This window comes from Cyanistes caeruleus, chromosome 36, assembly GCF_971803275.1.
Source record: "Cyanistes caeruleus chromosome 36, bCyaCae1.hap1.1, whole genome shotgun sequence".
Lineage (NCBI taxonomy): Eukaryota > Metazoa > Chordata > Aves > Passeriformes > Paridae > Cyanistes > Cyanistes caeruleus.
This window is the reverse complement of record NC_141737.1, coordinates 1,723,484-1,729,952: the sequence shown is the minus strand read 5'-3', so window position 1 is coordinate 1,729,952 and position 6,469 is coordinate 1,723,484. Positions and strand designations below refer to the sequence as shown.

Below are 6,469 nucleotides of genomic sequence, written 5' to 3'. Positions count from 1 at the left end.
GGGCCTCAGGGCTGGGTGGGCACGGGAGGCCGGGGCTGGCCGCAGGCAGTGCCCGACCGAGGGGCACAGCCCGCGCCAACCCTTCCCTCCTGCCGCTCTCTGCAGCTGGCACAGGACGAGAGGCGAGCAGCTGAGCACCTGCGCCGGGCCCTGCCGTACCTGCAGAGCCCACAGGAGTCCCTGCGAGCGGCGGCCATCAGGTTCATCGGTGAGCCACGAACCTGGCTGGGCTCCCTCCCCGCCCCGCCGCAGCTCGGGCCCAGCCCCGGCTGCTGCCCCGGCAGCGGCACCCGGGCCCGGCGCCCTGGAGCCCCGGCTGCCCGCGGGGCTGCTGCCGGCCTCTGGCAGCCGTGCCCTTGGGCTGAGTCAGGATGCGGCACGGGCCCGGGCTGAGCCCTGCCGGGGGCGGGAGGGCGTGTGGCCCCAGGGCTGGCAGCGCCGCTGGCAGGGAGCTGTGCCGCTGGGGCCCTGACAGGCTCTGTGTTCCCAGAGATGGTCGAGGTGCCAATGAGGGGGCAGCAGGAAGAGCTCTAGGCCTTCAGTAAGGGTGAGTGAGTGCTGTCCGTGGGGGCTGGCGGGGGGAGCTGCAGTCTCTGCCCTGGCCACTGAGGGCTTTGCTCCCTGTGTGGACAAGGGGTGGTGAGGGCAGAGCACAGAGAGATTTCAGGGACGTGGGGCGGGGGATTTGGCGGGTGTGCATTCGTGACCAGGACCTTGCAGCTGATCCCGTTGGCCACTCTCCTCTTGTAACTCTGGCAAGAGCAGGCTGGGATGGCCTTGGCAGGACATTCTCCTAGGATTCCCACAGGTGTGGGCTCTGATTGTTCCTCTCTCTTCCAGCCTTTTAAGCCCTGAGGAGGAATGACAGCCCTTCCCAGACAAACATAGTAGTTCAACTGATATTCAGTGAAAGAGCTGCAGAAGTACACTCATCTGCTGGCTCAGAAGAAACAGTGTTCATTGAAGACCTCCAGATGCCATGGAAGATGAGAACACCTTGACACCAGAAGAGACCAGCTGGAGCTCCAGGCACAGCTAATGATTGGCACAGCTGAGCCTGTGGGAAGCTCATGTGGCTTCAGCCCTCTCCCTGCCTGTAGATAGTTCCCTCCCTGCAGCCCTCAGACACTGCCCACTCCTTCTTTTTCCCTTCCACTCTCCCTCCCTTTTGACAGCTCCATCCCCCCAGCCCTCAGATTGTGCCACCCCCTTTTTTGCCTCTCAGCTCATCCCTTTGCTTTGCCTTCCAGCAATAAACAGTTTGGCTTTTTCACTTAACCTGCATCTATGTGGAGCTGAAGGGTCACAATTCTGGAGTTCTGTGACACAAATCCTGAGCCCTGAGACACACGGGCCCCTCCTGCTGTTCTCTTCTGCACTGTGTTTTGTTCAGAGATGCAGAGGAACGAGCGCAGATCAGGCTGGATAGGTCCCTGTGCTGAAGGTCCAGTTCCACAACATAGTGGAGTTAAAGGTCTTGCTGAGCACCCTGAGCCTTGGATTTTGGAAGAGCCAAGCTGAGTATGCCCTGAACCCTGCTGTGAGGGGTTCTGTGTCAAGCATCCACAGACAGCAAAGGAGCTTAGAATGCCTGAGGCTTTCAAGAATAGCTTCCTGAAAGCACAGTAATGCTCCATCCCTGCTCAGGATCAGGAAGAGGGCAGAACCAGAGAGCATCTGGGCTTAACAGGGAGCTGTGGGTGTGTCTAAGAGCAAATGAAGCAGCAGCACAGTGGCCGAGACTCGGACGCACAACCGTGCCAGTGTCCGGAGCGCTGTCAGGCAGTGCCGGGATCCCGGCCTTGGTTCTGGGCCCCACAACTGAGGAACTGCAGCCCCTGCCTCAGAGCCTGTCAGAAAGCCAAGCAAGTGAGACCAGAGGGAGGGCATCCTTCCAGTCTCTCTTGGGCATGGCCACAAAACAGCTCCTGCTCCTTCTTCCTTCGCCTCTGTTTGGGCTCTGCTGTTACAAATGGAGACAAGTTTAGACAAGTTCTGCCTTTGTCTCAGCTTTGTGGCAGCAGCTCATTTTGAGGCAGCCTGCACCCCAAATGTCTCTCATTCACAAGTTCTTAAGAATGGCTGATTGGGTTTATTATAAAATGAATTCTTTATTGAATTGACAAAGGATTAACAGACATCAGACTTTAAATAGACCACTTAGTACCTAGGACAAAACAAAAAGAGCCACTACTAGATCAAAAATACAGTGGACAATAAAGGGTACCTTGTTATAAATCCATGTTGTGATACTGGCTTTTGCAAGTATTAAGATGAATGCTGTATGTTCTATGCTTTTGCAATGTCTTTTTCTCCTGCTAGCAAGTTTTAGGCATAGGTCAAGAAGAATTTTGGACGTTAGGGCAATGTCCTGTCTGTGCAAAGCAAGATAACCTCCAGGAAACAAATGATGGGGCCCAGGCTGCTATCAACACTGACCACCTGCAGAAGAAGGAAGCCCAGACCAAATAAAAATGTGATAAAGGGAAATAAAATCTGTAAGACACATGCTCTAAAAAGGCAGATTCAGGGGGTAGACATGCAAAATACTTTTTGGAAAAATATGAATATGCATTAAAACCCCACAGCAGAATGGGAGTGTTCCAAAGATATCAGGTGTGTTCCTGGCAACGCACCAGGATACCCTGGCTGGTTTAACCCTTTGCTTTATTGTCTTTGTCTCCTAATTGTCTTTTTGTTTATATTAAACCTTTTATAATTTATTAAGTGAGTGAACCTCGTTTTTCACAATAGGAAGGAGTTCTTCACAGAAAGGCTGATTGGGAATTGGAATGGGCTGGCCAGAGGGGAGGTGGTGGAGTCACTGTGTCTCTCCAGTGGTGTGGGGGAGTGACATCAATCTCTGTGCAATAACTGATTTTGCTTTAAAACAATTGCTTCAAAATTGCTTCCTGTTCCACCGTGAGTGTCTGTGCTGGTTTGTATTAGTTGATAGTTGGTGAGGAGGGAAGAAGCCACCCATGCAAATGCTTTTTCTAGGAGGGGGCTGCTAAGAGCTTCCTCTGTGCTTAGCAAAACCAATAGCTGGCTGGCTCTGAGAATTGACAACCTATGAAACCATTTAGAAGCTGGATTCTCCTCTGTGAAATCCACATTTTAAAGACAGTCAAGCCGAGGAAAGCTCTCTGTTGTTTCCAGCTGTGAAGAGTTAACTGGGTGCTGGTCAGGCTGGCCCTGCTCCACCCTGGCCAGCACCGAGCCGGGCTCCGCCAGGCCCCCTTCACCACAGCCCGCGCAGCCCCAGCGGCTGCCGGGCACAGGGAGGGGAAGCCATCGGCCCGCAGCTGAAATTGAAGGAAGCAGGGGCCTGGGACCAGCCATGTGGGCAGAATAGCCATGACTGTTCTGGCTGGGCCCCCTGAGATCTTTGCACAGCTCCAGGGCAGCCTGAAATTCATCACTGTGACTGCTTTTGGACCAGGCAAAAACCATCATGATCATCTGCAGGCCTGGGTGAGATATTAACTATTTCAGTGCACAGATGAGACCTGCAGACCTCGATCCTCCTCTTGGGTGAGAGAAAAGGACAGAGTGAGGACATGTAGAAGACAACATGAAGACGCCAAAGTCAGTAAAGAAGGAGTCAAGTCCCAGATGAAAGGAGAATGAGGAGATGCCTTAGTATTGGGGCTGAAAGTTCTTTTGGTAAGGCCATGGACATGGACTATGATACACTAAAATATCCCCTTTAATTCATTAGAAAATATGGAGAGCTGGAGTGTTCAAACTCTAAACATGGGCAGAGGCCTGTAAGAAACGGTCCGAAGTTTCCCTAATCTGCCTCACAACCATTGCAAGAACAGAGACCGAGACCCTGAAGACACCAAGGGAATTTGTGCAGGGGTTCTGGCCTGGTTGAGGTGGAAGCTTGCCAGGCGATTGTTTGCAGGCGTGCTTGCTGTGCTGTCAAGGTACACTGCCTTCATTCCTGCTGGTGAGCAGGGACTTGTAAGGAGCGGCCTGTTCTGTACCTTACACCTGCTTCCCAGAGCAAGGGGTCTCATCAAAATAGCCGAGGAATTTCCCCACCTCTTGGCCAGCTGCCCCTTGCTTTGAAACAGACTGTAAAAATGACTTTTCCAAGTTACTTTTTTTGAGAGAGATGGAAGAAGACACCGGCGACCCTGTCTTGTCCGTTGGTAGCTATAACCCCCCCCCCCCCCCCTTTTTTTTCTCCTTGCATTTTGCCTCTTTATCCCTCTCTCCCTCTCTCTCTCCCTATCCTCTATCGCATCACCCTTGTTGCTGGCACTAAAATAAAGATGTATTACTGCTGATGTGATTTAAACTGAAATCCTTTGGTGTCCTTTTTGCAATCTGAGATCAAACGAACCTCTCATGACTCCCACTTGTGTTAGCGGATCGTGACACTCGGGAGCGGGGTGACCCAAGGTGCGGCTTAGAGCAAATGCTCCACGGCACGAGGATATTGGTAGGCGCACGGTGGAGACCAGGATGAGGAGGAGATCTCCAGTATGGGTTCCAAAGGCTTTTACTCCACTGGAGCGTCCAGGGACTGAAGACCAAGAACACAACTGAGTGTGGGTTTTTATATGGGGGAGGCCAGAGGGAGGGTACAAAATTTTAACCAATCGGAAGAAACTATGGGAGGAGTGGAAGGTTCCATTCAACAATACAATAGGGGAAACAAGGGGAGCAGAGTGGGTCACATGGGCCAATGGGGAATTGGAGATTAGGGGATTTCCAGAGGGGTGGTTCAGGTAGGAGGCTGGCCTAAGGGAAGACTGACAAATGGGTGTAATGACAGATGGGGAACATGAGAAAACAAGGGCTAGGCTTGAGGCAGGTTGGATTGATAGGTGGGCAGGAGGATACAAACTCGGAGCAAACCAATGACTATGGGGAATAATTGGAGAAACCATTCAAACAAAGCAGACATCACAACAATAGAACTGTTAACCATTACAGGAGGTGGCATCTTCAAGAGGCTATGGCATGTGAGTGAGCTCTTGCCACATTGACACTCATTGTTCTACGTGGAAAGGGACATTGAGAACTTGCCTCCAGCATTCTCCATGGATCTCAAACTGTCATGTGCCAGGGCTTCCAGATAATCCATGTTCTGATATCAATCTAGACGGGAGCACAGATCAGAAGCCTTTCCATGGTGCCCCCAGTGGAGCCGCGTCCACCTTTGTCTGTCAGGAAAAGGGATGCGGGAAAAGTGGGCAGGTGCCACCCTGCTCTATTTGTGTGCCAGGCCTGAGCCTCAAGTGTTTCTGGTTTCTTAGCTAATTTCTCCCTGGCTCCTCTTTAATACAAGCAAGAGAATAGCATTGCACAGTCCAGTTTGACAAATAAGGCTTGTGCACAACTGAGTGCTTCCACTAAATTAAGAACCCAATGTGCTTGAAAGCCGACCTTCTGTTTGCTCAGGCCTCCTCACCTCTGTAGATGAGGTGACTTTATGCTGCTGGTATGTGGGTTTTAGGACTATGTGGGTTTTTATCTGTGATAGAGGTGAGGAAGTGTTGAACTCATTCCAATGAGCTGGCCAAAGCAGTGACTTTAGTGTCTCTTTGGCTGGGAAGTAGCACTAGCCTTGTTGAACGCAGCTGCACGAGCAGGGCTCCTCCAGCAGCAGGGACACACCATGAACCAGGAGGGGACCGTGGCACCAGAGGGGACTGTGGCACCAGAGGGGACTGTGTCACCAGAGGGGACCGTGGTACCAGAGGGGACTGTGGTACCAGAGGGGACCGTGGCACCAGCTGTGCCCAAGGCCTGAAAAGGGTGGCAAAGTCAGGTGGTGCTGCCTGGCTGCATGAACAGCTCAGGCAGGGCGTGGTGAGGAGCCAGATCTGGGGGCCATCCAAGGAGTCCTGTCAAGAGCAAATTGTTCTAATATTCTCTCTGGGAAAAAAAAGGAGCAATCTTTAGAGTGAACTGAAGTGCTAATAAATATTTGCTCACGTATGGTGAGGTTTCTCTGCAAATGGGCTTTGATGGGAAATTTCTGACCACATTTAGTTTTGCTCTTTAAGTTGAGCACCTGAGTAGCTTTGTTGAGGAATGGAGAATTGTTTGTAGCTCAGTATTTTCTCAGGAGGAGCCTTACATTTTAGCACAGGAGGAAGATAAGGCAAAGGTTTAAAAGCTTTCCCCTCCTGAAGTGACACACTTTCTGAGGAGTCTGAGGAGAATTCCCCTCAGCCGCTGCCAGGGCTGTTTGCCTCCTCTGCAGGCTCAGGATTCTGGGAGTTCCAGGAGCCTCAGTTGACACGGTATTTTCCTCTGAATATTTCTTGTTGTGCAGTATACAGGGAGAATATTTTGTGTGAGATTCTCATCTGGGCTTTGAGGTGAATCTCAGTAATTCTGTTGATTTTCATGTCCAGATGAACTTTTTGTAGATAGAAAGGAAAAGGGAAGAGGCACCATGGAAAATTAATTGTTCAAAATTTGAGTGGCCCAACCACAATAAAAC

At 51.4% G+C, this 6,469-nt stretch overlaps 1 long non-coding RNA gene across 1 annotated transcript; it reads left to right on the top strand.

The window, feature by feature from the left end:
• Window positions 1-230: 230 nt before the first annotated feature.
• Window positions 231-1,278, top strand: LOC147647577 (uncharacterized). The gene is made up of 2 exons (XR_015281494.1): window positions 231-547; window positions 841-1,278. It is a non-coding gene; the product is annotated as an uncharacterized LOC147647577 (long non-coding RNA).
• The last annotated feature ends 5,191 nt before the right edge of the window (window positions 1,279-6,469 follow it).